This window comes from Plectropomus leopardus, chromosome 21 (genome assembly GCF_008729295.1).
Source record: "Plectropomus leopardus isolate mb chromosome 21, YSFRI_Pleo_2.0, whole genome shotgun sequence".
NCBI classification, from domain to species: Eukaryota; Metazoa; Chordata; class Actinopteri; order Perciformes; family Serranidae; genus Plectropomus; species Plectropomus leopardus.
The window spans coordinates 19774701-19787581 of NC_056483.1; the positions used below are offsets into that span (position 1 = coordinate 19774701).

At 42.7% G+C, this 12881-nt stretch overlaps 1 protein-coding gene across 4 annotated transcripts in view; it reads left to right on the forward strand.

Annotated features, from left to right (window-relative positions):
- LOC121960465 (partitioning defective 3 homolog) overlaps nt 1–12881 on the forward strand; it is a 382155-nt gene that overhangs the window by 320125 nt on the left and 49149 nt on the right. The window lies entirely within an intron of this gene.

Consider the following 12881-nt stretch of genomic DNA (forward strand, 5'->3'; position numbering starts at 1 on the left):
TCTTGGTTGTCCACCTTGAAACTGTGCTGACTGTATAGATCCTCTGTGCTGGCGGGGGAAGATGTGTGTGAGCCATCCATATTTCCACAGACACAAATATAAACTATAACTGAAGTTGACTGGTTTACAGAGGCATACAACTGTGTGGCAGTAATTCTAGTTATTTTTTTCAAACTGGGTCTCCTTGTTAGTATCCCAAGCAGATGCCCTTTATAAATATTGATGTTTAACCGCTTGCATTACAACACACAGTCTCCATTCCTCGGCAGGTGTTTGGGAATATTCTTTGGCATCTAAATCCAGACTTTGGCTGGTTATGCTGCAGATAGCAAGATGTTCTCTCAGAAATCCTTTTTTTTTCTCCAATGCTCGTATAAAGAAAAAAAGTGTCTTTTCCAGCACTCGGTTCCACTAGGCTAGCACTCCTTCTCGCTTGTTTTGATCTTAGGTGACAAGTGAGGGCTTTTGCAGACGGGAGAAGAAGCAGGCAGCGTGGCACGCGGAGAAGGTGGCTTTGATAGTTGAAATTAATGAGGCTGGATATGTTTGGCTCCGCTCATTATGCCTACACATAGACCCCAAACCCTGGGGGCCCCGGCGCTCTGCTTCTCGTCTTTGTGCCGTGATCTCTCTGTCTCCTGATTTAGAGCCTCCTCCACTCTTTTCTCCTTCTCCTTTTGCTACTTTTTCTGTCTCCATTTCACTCTCTCTCCACCCACACCTCACCCCATCTCTCAAACTCTCTCTTTCCGCGGTGCGTGGAGGAGAGAGATAATATAATCAGCCGTGCGTGGTGAGAACAATAAGTGTGTTGTGTCGGGCTGACACGAAGCAGACACCTCTTCAAAGCCACCTTAACATTCCTCTTCAACCCTAACTGCATGCGGCTGGAGGAAGGCAGAGGGGTGGAGCAGCTCAAAATGTTTCCTCTCTCTGTCAAATGAAGCTAGCAGGGCCTGGAGATGTGCATTTTGTTCAGCTCTGCAGTCGTGGGTGTGCACGCCTCAGTGTTTTCCCATGCATGAATTAGTATTCATAATTGAAAGTAAGAAGTATTTTTTTGTTCAAGACTTGACGCCTCCCAGAATGAGACTTAACAAAAGCACCACATCTCACAGTCTTCTCTTGTGTGTTTGTGTGTGTCTGATTGTGTGCGTGTGTTAAGGGGTTGATGGGCTCGAGGTTGGTCCTGAGATAAGGGGAACATCTGTTAGTCTGTCTTTATCTCTGGCAGAGCTCCTGGCACACCGTAGTAAGAAGCCCCATCTAATCAGAGCAGACACAGAGTCGGGGGGGATGTTAGCATGGCTGCCAGCTCTGTGGCCCGTCCTGCCTCAGCCCTGGCACCAGCGCGCGCACACACACACACACACACACACACAAGAAACATTGACACAGACTCATGCACAAAGGGACAGATTTTTTGCAGTCGCCATTTTTACACTTTGTCCCATTTCGGCAACATTCTGTCATTTTCCATAGCTTGGTTTTGGTTGTCTTTCTATCGCTTTTTACTAATGCAAGGAAACTGTACTTAGCATGCATGTTCTTCTCTATCAGAATACAGCGACTGACACTGATGGACTTTTATATTCACACCTGCAGTTGCCCACTACTGTATAGTCCAAGAATGGCACACTGCTTTGCTTAAGGATAGCTTGAAGGTGGTTTTTGAGGGAAGGCCTGGTCCTATTTTATCCATCTCCATAACTAAATTTCAACAGCCAATCAGTCTCTAAGGAGTAGTTTTTACTCTCCAGGTAGACAAACTCATGCTGCAGCAGCTGCCTTTTAGAAAACAACCTAGTTTTCTTGTAAGTGTGTCATTTTATGCCCTGTTGCTTTAGTATTTTCCCATCACCTTTTAGCAGTCCTGATAATGTCAACTGTAGCCAAGTTTCAGCAGTCAAACACAATGTCTGTTGCGCTCTTCGACACGGATTGACTTCGAGGTGGTCTCACTGTGTATCAAGATCGATTTAGGTCTTCTTCCATGTTTTTCCCATCTAGACCATTTGCTTTGCTCTGGTTATGTGTGTGTGCGTGTGTGTGTGTCTGTGTGTGTGTGTGTGCCCGTGTGTGTGTGTCAGGGTAACCAGCAGTGACACCAGCCTGCAGTGCAGTGTGGATCTGGTCCTTAGGAGGTCTAATGAATCTAGGTGGGCCTTGTCACTGCGTCTCCACGCATAGCCCTGCCGATCATGAGAGCCGACAGGTTTATGCAGCTGTGGCGACTCCCTGGGGGAAAGGGATGCTGCAGGAGCAGGCGTCCAGGGGGCACACACATACACACTTTTACTATTTGCAGGCAGACTGATGCACATGCACGCAAAGTTCTGATCAAGGGGACATTCATGACTGCCTAGAAAGTAAAGCAACAAAGCTTTTGATATGCAGAGCAGCCAGAAGGTGGGTGGTAGTTTCTAAATAGATGCAAAAAGTATTCCAGGGCACACAAAAGGCTGAGTTATTTTGTCAGCATGCATGCATATTCTCGTGTATCATGTGTGCCATCTCATGTAGGTTCATATCAAAAAAAGAGATTTAGCCAATTACAAATAATACAGTTTCTATTTGTTGTTGGCATTGTTGTTTTTGACCGGGCTTCTTTGAAGACAATCACCGGCAGCGACACACACTCAGCAGAGAATACAGCTGTTTTGTATTCTTCAACATTCAGGCATTCATTTTCATTTTAATAACTGTGAGGAAAAATATTGGCACCAGGAGATACCATCTTTCATTTACTATAACTGTGAGTCAAAGATTATTATTTTCCCTCTCATCTCTGTAATGAAAATTTATTCCAACTAGAGGGGCTTGTATTTATGGGAATTAATTCACATGTGAATGGGTGGCGGTGATAGAAACACAAGCCGACATTTGAATTACATATCCTGCATAGTTGAGCGAGGGGTAATAGGGAATCAAATGTCTGACTTTTCATCGGGAAGTGCAAACTGTGTTTGGGTGCTTTTGTTTTTTCTTTTTCCTCTTCTTTTGAATTGTTTTAAATTATTGTTTATTTTGTGTCCATCATCAACCTGACCACAACTAGACTGAATTGTTATCTTATACTTGGATTTAATTATGTCTGGAAAACATTTGATCCAAGAAAATGACAAAAAACAGTTTAACTGTCAGAATGGTTCCCACCTGTTGCCCACTTCTTTCCTGTCAGGCTAACACATGGACATTCCCAATTACAGGCTGCTGAATCACTCTCCCCCTCTTCAGAAGTCAAAAGTCACGCACCAAACCCCACATAATGACTTAACTAATGCAATTTTCTTTTTTTAATCCTTACCATGTCAACTCTCACAGAGGGAGACCTTTGACTTGTCAGCCCCCCCCCTCCAAGGCTCTGCTGCCTTTGTTATGCTGAGTCTTAACATGTGTCACTTTCACTGCAGCGCTGTTTCCCCGGCCTGTTAAGATAAATGCCAATTTGAAGCCCTGCTTGTCAGAAGAAATTATAGCATCACATCTCATGTTGGAGAAAAGCCAGAAGTCTTCTTGTTTACACACATGTCGTTTAAAGCTGGACTTTAAAAGACAGCCCTTCTTTCTCCTGAGTAAACACTCTGGGATTTAAGAGATTGAGGTGAACTGAAAGTCTTCGTGTGACTCGGGGGAGAGAAAGTTTAGAGTGTAGGAAAAGGTTATGGCAGCCTTGTCAAAACTAAACACGCTTGTGCACAGTTCTGGTTTGTATCCTTGTCACTGTGTCTGCCTTTTCAAACAGTGTTACTGTATATCCAAAAGACATTGCATATGTGTTATGGAGTGCATGGGCCTCAAACTTCTTTGTGTGCATCAAAATCCAAACAGGAGCACCCGCAGACAGAATCACGTCTCTACTTGCAATGTGTAAAAATCTAATCAGGAGGGAGCTTTTTGACTCTAAGCCAACTACTAACAAACAGCAAGGCAATAATACACAAAATATGTCCAAACTTTTAAAACTAGTCTTCATGTGTCTCATACGGCTATAGGTTACATCATAGCTTGCTTAGCTCAGTTTTAACAAGACCATAGTAGGAAGGCTGAGGTTTTTAAATTCCACTTATACTTATGCAGGTAAAAACATAAAAACACGGCAGTAATGTCTATTTCATATTGTCAACGGTAGTGCATCACAGCTTCTCTCTTTCCATTTTTACCTTTCACAGTAAAAGCCCAACTTAAATCAACTGAGAGCAGTTTGCTAAGAAGCAGCTCAACAAAATGTACCCCTTTCCCACCAAAATTAGCGTGTGCACGGGGGTTAACACGCTAGAAATAGGCTGTAGACTCCTTTTCCTTCACCAAGAGAGCAGAGATTTCTGCAGAGTTAATTGACCTGGATGTGAATTCCAATTGTATGCATTGCAATTGTATTAAAAAGCCAAATGTCAGCAGGTGTTCGCAGCTTTTTTGTACAGTGGAAGTGAAACTATGGATTACATTAGCAAGAAAACAGCCACATCAAAACCATATATCTGTGCTATTTGGAATGGTTTTTTTGGCATTTGTGTCATCATCAGTTGCACATACAGTAAGTTTTGCTGAATAACCAGCGATGGATGTTACTTATCACTATAGAGTAAATGTTGCAAGACCAGCATCAAACCTCATCTCTGCTCTCTAAGAGATGTCTCCAGTAGTGGAAAGCCACACCAATGCTTTCTCGTTTTGCATCTTTTAACACTTCTTTTTTTTGCCACTGAACGTGGTTTTGTGTCAGTAGCGGGTGGTTAGGATGGTGATAAAGTTTGCTTGCCAGTCTGTCTTTGAGTTTACTGTGGCACTAAGCAGGGGCTGCACCTTCAACGTGATTGACAAGCCCTTGGGGCAGCTCCACTTCTTCGTCCTCTCATGTCGTAATGAGGGCAGACTGGATGCTACAGTGACTCACTATTGCTTCTTGCAGTACAAGTGGTATTATATACGACAGGACAGGCTAGCTGGTTTGTTTTAGTAAATATCTCATCAACATTGGCATCTTTTACATGACAAAACTGTTACATCCTGTTGATGTTAGTTCATTTTTTAACATTTTAGACTAAAATCTGTCCATATCTTGCACATTGCACCTTTTACTGGACCTGTGTTTGAACCTACTTGGTGCTGTGGCCCACAGCCCGGCACATGCATGCATTTCTTTCCACAACAAAAATTACATCTTTCATTGGACTGACTTTGAAGAGGCTTTTCAGCCGTTGACACATCTAAGTTCAGACGCACCCTCTCCCTCAGCTTTACCATGCAGGTCTATTGGAAACACAATAATGCAGCAACAAGGGCCAAACCCCAGCACTTTGAAACCTTCCAAGCTCATACCTCTGGAGGTAGGCAGGCATGGAGGAGATAAGGCTAAGCCTTTACCTCTCTTTTTCCCTTTCCTCTCTTTCTCTCCTGTGCTCCCTTACCTTTTCCTCTGCGGCGGGCAGAGGCAGGGAGGAGGGGGGTGAGATATCCACAGATGTCCTATTGTGAGCCTTTGATGTGCCTCCTCACAAAGTTACAGTGAGAGAGATCCATCCGTCACTTGTATGACTCTGACAACCTTGAAGCAAACATCACGTGTCTAATAGAATCGAAGTGGATGGTTTAGTCATTGAGTCATGCAGCGCAACTAAACCTGCTCTGAATGGTTTGATTTGGAGTTTCAAACTCACTCACAGACATGTTTTAATAAAAATTACATATATAAGATTCATCAGGTGCCATTAGAGAGAAATATCTTGGAAACGAGAGAACAGCATGTTTGTTTAAGACGGCGTTCTTTAGCACAAGCTGTTCCATGTTGTTTCTATGGGAACCCAGGGCTTGTCGGCGGATCAAGGTATTTTTGTCTGCTGTGTGAAGTACTTGGCCTCTGGTAGCTATCATCAGTGGCACAGGTGGTAGATTGTAGCCATCAGCTACTCCTACTCTCAGCAGATTTATTGTTGCTTGTTGAGTTGGCTCCTTACATCTGTTTGTTTCCTCGCTAGGACTGAAATAAGTCACTGAGCGCTTTGCGTAAATGTCTCTTTCCTCGCATTATTTATGTCCTTACCTTTTAGCAGCTTTGTCCACACATGCAGCAGCTAAAGTCACATGCCATACTTGTTTTTCCCCCGTTTTTACAGTTGGCCATTGTGATACCACCTGTGTTTTCTGTCTGCAGCTGAGCCCAAGTGGGGGCGGGGGGGTTGCACCCCTAATATGCCAGCTCCTAGCAGGGTGCTAAGCACAGTAGGGGGGTAACCACCCATCACACTGCAATTCCCAAAACAGCTCCCTTCCTTCCCACAAGCAGTCCATGTAGCTGCTGGCGAGGGGTGAAGCAGAGGGAGGGATGGCCTTTGCACAGCTGGAGCTTCTCTCTACCTGGAGTACACAGGCAGCAGAAATCTCTTCACAGAAGAGCTGCATCATCTTTCACATTTCACTTGCAGAGTCACGTTGCTATTAGCATTCTCTTCAATACTGAATCAGCCTGTTTACCAAAACAGAAGAAGACAGTGGCAAAATATGAAATCTGCATCACTCTTCTCCAGGGCATCTCGTTGATACAGCACGTCCTGCTTTTGCTCAGTTATTCATAGGAGTAGCTCTCAGTAGCTGCGAGGCCCCTTGACAACAGCTCCGTCTGAGCCAACACATTCTCATCTCATCTCCTTAAACACTGCCACTTTGTCAGTGGACCTACACGTCTATATATGATGTGTGACGTACCCTCCTGCATCTGTTTTGGATTTTCTATGACAGTGAGTCAATGTATGCTTCTTTTGTGCATTGTGTCTTTTCATAATACACTTCTGTTTTTCACAGGAAATGTATAGTTTATAGTCTGTATAGTCTTTTTTCAAATAAACTTACAACGGCATGTTTGGCTTAAAATTTCATTACGTTCTCAGTCTGAAGTCTTCAAATGCCACTACTTTTGCAGTGCTTTCGGTGAAAGATCCTGACAATAAAAGCCACCTTTCGCGTCTACATGATACTCTGCTGAACAGCGTCAGATGAGAACGTGGCTCAACAGAACTGTTCAGGTTGTTATTATACGCTGGCAGATAGCTGGACTGCACAGGTTGCAACATCATGATACACGAGGGGCAGCGTCAGTTGAGAACACGGCCAGAGGGAATCTGTTACGTTTCCATAGGGCTGGCAGGAGTGGCAGTGGATGGGTCAAACAAACCTTGGACTTTAATGCAGATGTCCAGTCTTCGCTCCGGTCTGAATATTACTAACCACCTGTGGCAGCATGTGCTTTTGTTGACGTCCTGGCGTTGGTCGCCATATGCTTGTGTTGTCTAAACATAATCATGTGTCGACCAAGCGTCACCCCCCCCGTGTGCATTTGTTGACATCACAGTAGCAGCATCTCACACTGTCAACAGCAGATGCCGAAGATACCTAGAGCATATTAATGTTTGTTGTCTGCAAAGCGGCAATATGTGATGACAAGATAAGGATAAGACTGTGTTAAAAATTCACTCCAAAAGCAAACAGCGAGCTCCCCAGGTGAAGGTCCAGAGCTTTTTACGTATCCACCACCCCTCCTGTCCTCCCTATGCAAACTTTCTCTCTTTTTATTTTACGGTAGTTGCTGGCAGCATTACAAACTACCTACGCCTGGTGCAGGGGTAGTTTAGTATTCTATAGTGCACACCATACAATACACAAGTTAAAAACATTTTTTTTTTTTTTGACAAGAGTCAAAAAAATAGATTTATTTTTATGTCAGAGGGCTTGATAATTTACCAGACAGGGGCAATTATTAATTTGTCTTTGTTTATGTGCATAGCCAGAAGCACACTATGCGGCTTTAGCTGGCTGTGACATGGCGTGACACAATAACAAGTTGTGTTGTCATACACTCTAACAAATGCAGATACACTCACAAACTGTTACATTTACAAACACCACCACATCCCAAAGCCCGGTACAGACATTTATAATGTATTGGATTGCCACAGTTACATCCTAAACATATGCATTTTATCACATATCCCCTGGCCTATCTGGAACTATATAATACAGCATGTCTACACTCTATATTTGATATGATAATGTCAGGCAGGTGCACCATGCTTGTTGTCATGACCTCTACTATTTGAGGAGGAAATAAACAAAAGAACCTTGGCTATGCTTCATGCACAGAATCTCTGTACACACAATTTGCACTTCAATGGTTATACGCCGCTGTACAATTTTCACCGACACAATGTGCACTTCAGCAACCGTGCACCGATACAATTTTTATCCAACCAATTTCCATTTACTCGGCACAGACACGCAAGAAACACTGTCATACATTGGTGGCAAAGCATTACATCCACACACATACATGCTTCTGGACACATCAGGCAGTAGGTGCACGCTCTTTCACAGTCCAGAGTGGCTTCATAGCCTGTGATTTAACGGTCATTTTGTTGGCTGCAATAGCATCCTTTTCCCATCCCCTGGTGCCCAGTGGTGAAATAACAGGCTCTGGGCTCATCCACAAAACCCACAGGACCACACTTGAATCATTGCTACAATTTGAGCTATCAAATCATAATGGGAGGATGAGATTGCCTTTCTTTGCTCGGTGCATGTGCATGTGTGTGTGGGTGAATGTGTACATGGCGGGTAGCTAAGCAGGTTTATATTCTCAGGGCCCGTAGGCATGGGTTAATGTGTTTAGATAGCTCACATTTGTTCCTCTATCTTCCAACTGAAGAGAAGGTAGTTTTTCTTTGTTGTTTTGCTGATTTTCACCTCAGAGCTCCCCTTCTTAATTAGTAGAAACTGGGAACAGGGTTTTTATAGCTGTTTCCTTGTCTGCGGATCTGCTCTCCCTCAGTTTTTGCCTGGAATAAAGTTACCTTGTGCTCAAAGCATTACATAACAGTACACTGTAGTATTGTAGTACTGTACAGTATTCTGTATCTATTTACTTCTATTTTACCTTGGTATTCTTGCCTGTGTGTGTCATTGTGCAACACAATGTCTGCAGCTCCTTTTACACAGCCTGTTAAAGGCACCCTGTCACCCTGTTATTCCGCCTTATAAAAGGTGTAATTGCAGAATGGGGGGACAGAGTTGTCTCATCAGTAGTGGAGGTAGTAACAGTGCCAAATCTATGTCTGTGTAAAAGGGACAGCCTGTAGAACAGGATGGGTGTCATGGTTTGATTATGTGTTATTTGTGCAACCTACTGCCAGAAAATTTAAAAAGTAGCTGATTGCAGGTATCAGCTAAATGAGAGAGGAAGAACAGCAGCCAAAAATGTCTACAAACTGGAGACAATGAGGTCCAAGAGCTCCTTGACCTCCAAGCAGATGTTGAGATCAGCTATGTTGGTAAAACCATCCTAATAACGTGACCTCAAATTCTATTTTGCTCTCTGCATCTGTCTGGACTCTCTGCCACCTAAACACTTACAGTGGGCAAGAGTACTCGCTTTGACAGACAGACTTTTTAAGCCAATCCTGACGTTAGCGCTAGCCTCTGCTACACAAGTACATTGTCATTTAGACAGTAACTGCCCAAAAAATTTTATTTACTCATATTTACCAATTTTACATAATGTGTTCCTTGTCAACAACGATCCCCATTAGGTTTTTGCGATACTCTAGTGTTGCCAGCATACTTTGGACATACAACACGTACGCTGCCAGCTGATATTCCCCAGTACAGAGGCAGCTGGTTGCTAACTGAAAAATGCCAAAGCATTGTGAACACCAATCTCCATGTTCATAATTGCCAGCTTAGAAGCCTCTCATATCTGGCACAATTAGCACAATTAGTGACGAAACAACAATGAATATGGATTGTACCACGGAACATTTTCTTTCTTCTTTGCCAAATCCAGTCAGAGAAGCGGCGAAAACATCTTTTCCTCCGAGACTCTATTACTGAATTTACTTGTGTTTACTCTACTAATGTTAGAGTTAGCACTTGTTGCTGTGGGAGTCACCATTATGGTTTTGAAAGCAGCATCCTGCATGCTACGTCATCAGTTATAATGCAGACCCTATTGGACCCAATAGATTTTAAATTCTGGAAAGTATTCTGGGTGGCAGAGAGTCAAGACTTAGAAAGTGCTGCTGAGGTGTAAATTAATGAGGCCTAGCTGTTGTGTTACATGTCAAGCTCATCACGCCTCTCTTTCTTCCATGTCATGCTGGCATGCTATCCAAAATCACACCCTGGAGCTGTTTGGCTCTGTGTAAAAATGCAAGAGTGGCGTGAAGAATGGACTTAGTAGAGCTCCTATAGGGTGATATCTGTTAGAAAGAGCTTTTGTTTGGTCTACATGACACAATGAATAATCTCCATAATCAAAACACCAAATGTATTCCTGATGACATCACCCACTGCAGACCACCATGAATGACCTTTGTGTCTGACTGCCATGGCTGCGTGTGTCCCATTTTTTTGTGTGTAATTTCTACCTTGACATTGCAACCATAATGTCAAATTGACATCACCTCATTCTTAAGTGCGTGCATAGCGAGTATTACACCCCCCGCTGTTGTTATAGCATCAGTTTGTTACGTCATTCGTCTTTGATGTGTGGAAATCACACTACAAGTGAGAAGATATCAGTGGCACAGAAAAGGACAGACAAAAGAGGGAAAAAAAGCCAAAAGCAATGGATGATTGCTCCCGGTCCACAGACACTGTTATTACATAGCTGCCTGTGCCACCACAAGAGCAGTGAGGTCAATTTTTCCTCTGTGAATGGAATGTAATTTACCGTCAGCTTTGTAAAGGCAAGCCACGGTCATGGCGGAGAGCGCTCTCTCTTCTGCTCAGGCTAATGATCGCTTTTGACAGAGGAACGGCCGCCGTGCTTTTCACCACAATCCTTATTCCACTCGCATTGATCCCCCTGCCTATTTTCACACAGTAATGGATGGCATTGTCCCTCCCACACCACTGTTAGTACAAATAATTACGAATCAATATGCACTCAAGGCCCCACATCAGAATATAATTTTAACACATGATTTATTTCCACCAATGCTGCGCAGTCCCTCCCATGTGCAGGGAGTCAATGGCGGGGTGTTCTGTGACCAACTCCTGTACCGCCCTGCGCGATCAATCAAAGCAATCAGCTAAAGACTCTCAATTGGGGCTACTGAGTGAAAGAAACTGCACTCTTAGTGTAGCTCTAATGGCACCTGTGTAGGTGTCTCCTCACCCAGGGTGACATCCCCTGACAGTAAATACACACAACAACGGACCCATTTATGGTCATCAGCATGAAATGACAGGTCTTTGTAGATGTGTTTTGCCGCAGTGAATACACATAAATCGGTGGGGTTTTTTCCATTATTGATAAGGAGCCTGAAATATATTCATGATTTATATCAATGCCTTGCAGCTTATTGCAGTTTTACTCAAACTTCTTCCAAACATCCATCTTGAAAAGATTTTACACTTTAATATTGGCCCTGCAAACTTTTGAACAGCTGCAATAAGGTCTAAAATTGCCCAGTTAAGCAATCAAACAGAGATTCTAAACATGACTTGGCAAGGAGTTCATATCAAAATCATCTGTTTGCGGGAACTCTGCACTTAGAGGCCAGCACACTAATCTCTTTGCTCTCTGGCCCTGTCAGGATCACTGAAATGTCATGCAGTGTTCCTCACTCAGACGACGTGTGCATGTGTGTGTGTGCTGGGGCTTGTCATTTGACATTTTGGCACACAGAAAAGCCGGATCACTTTGAATAAGACCCGGAGCATTCCACCTGCCCAAAAGCTTCGAATTCAGCTCATCTGTCCTGGGCCGCTGCCATCGCTGTCACACAGAGGTGTGAAAGGTCACTCAAACTGCCCCTCTTCCTTAGACAGTCAATAAAGAGGTCAAAAATGTTGGGTATGACAACAAAACAACATTCATTAGATTTGACCACACCCCTCTGGCACCCATGCCTAAGTTTACTTTCATGAAAAACAGTTTTGTCTTTCAGACATTAAGATTTTTTTAGGCAGAAACAGAGGTCGTAGTAGACACAGCATCCATAAAAACCCTGGACACCAGCACTTTTCAGTGACTTCCAGGCATTGTTAAAGGATCAGCTGCTCATCAGAAAATCAGAAAAATATGAAAAATGTTTCCATGTCAGTCCATCAGATCCTTGCAATGCTTCATAAAGAATGTGTGGAGTCAGATGTCTGCTGCAGAACAATCTGCAGAACTCAAAGGATCCATTCCACCCCTACGGAGGCCTTAGGTCTTTACCCGCAGTGGATTAAATACATTTATTCATCTAGTGTGTATGTATATATATATACATATATATATATATATATATATATCAAGTCTATCTATTTTTTTCATACCACTTTATGCTTTTACTCCATTACATTTCAAGGGGAAATATTGTATTATTTACTCTCTTTACTTACTTTTTAAAAAAAAACCTTTTATACATTTACATTTATCTGAAAGGTTTAGTTACTAGTTACTATACATATTAAGATTTTTGCATTAAAAATATTATGTCTTGTTGAGCCAACAATTACTTCAAGTACAGCTGAAACAATAAGCTAATTGATAGCTAATTTTCTAAATTCTTTTGAAAAATTTTGAGTTTTTTTTTCTGGTTTGGGAACTTTAAGTACACTTACCTGATTTTTTATTATTAAAAAAGTAGTGATATAGGATAGGATAGGATAGTGATAGGAGTATAAAGTGTCATGAAAAGAACAGACTGGTAAAGTTCTAGTAACTCAAATCCATATTTAAGTGCAGTACTTAAGTAAATGTACTTAGTTGCATTTCACCACTGCTTAAGTAAATCAAATTTATTTATTCCTCAACCACTGCTCATTACTCTGCTGCTATTGTGTAGTCTGATTCTGATACAATTCCTGATCCAAACACTCAGTTTCAGCCTCTTAGCTGT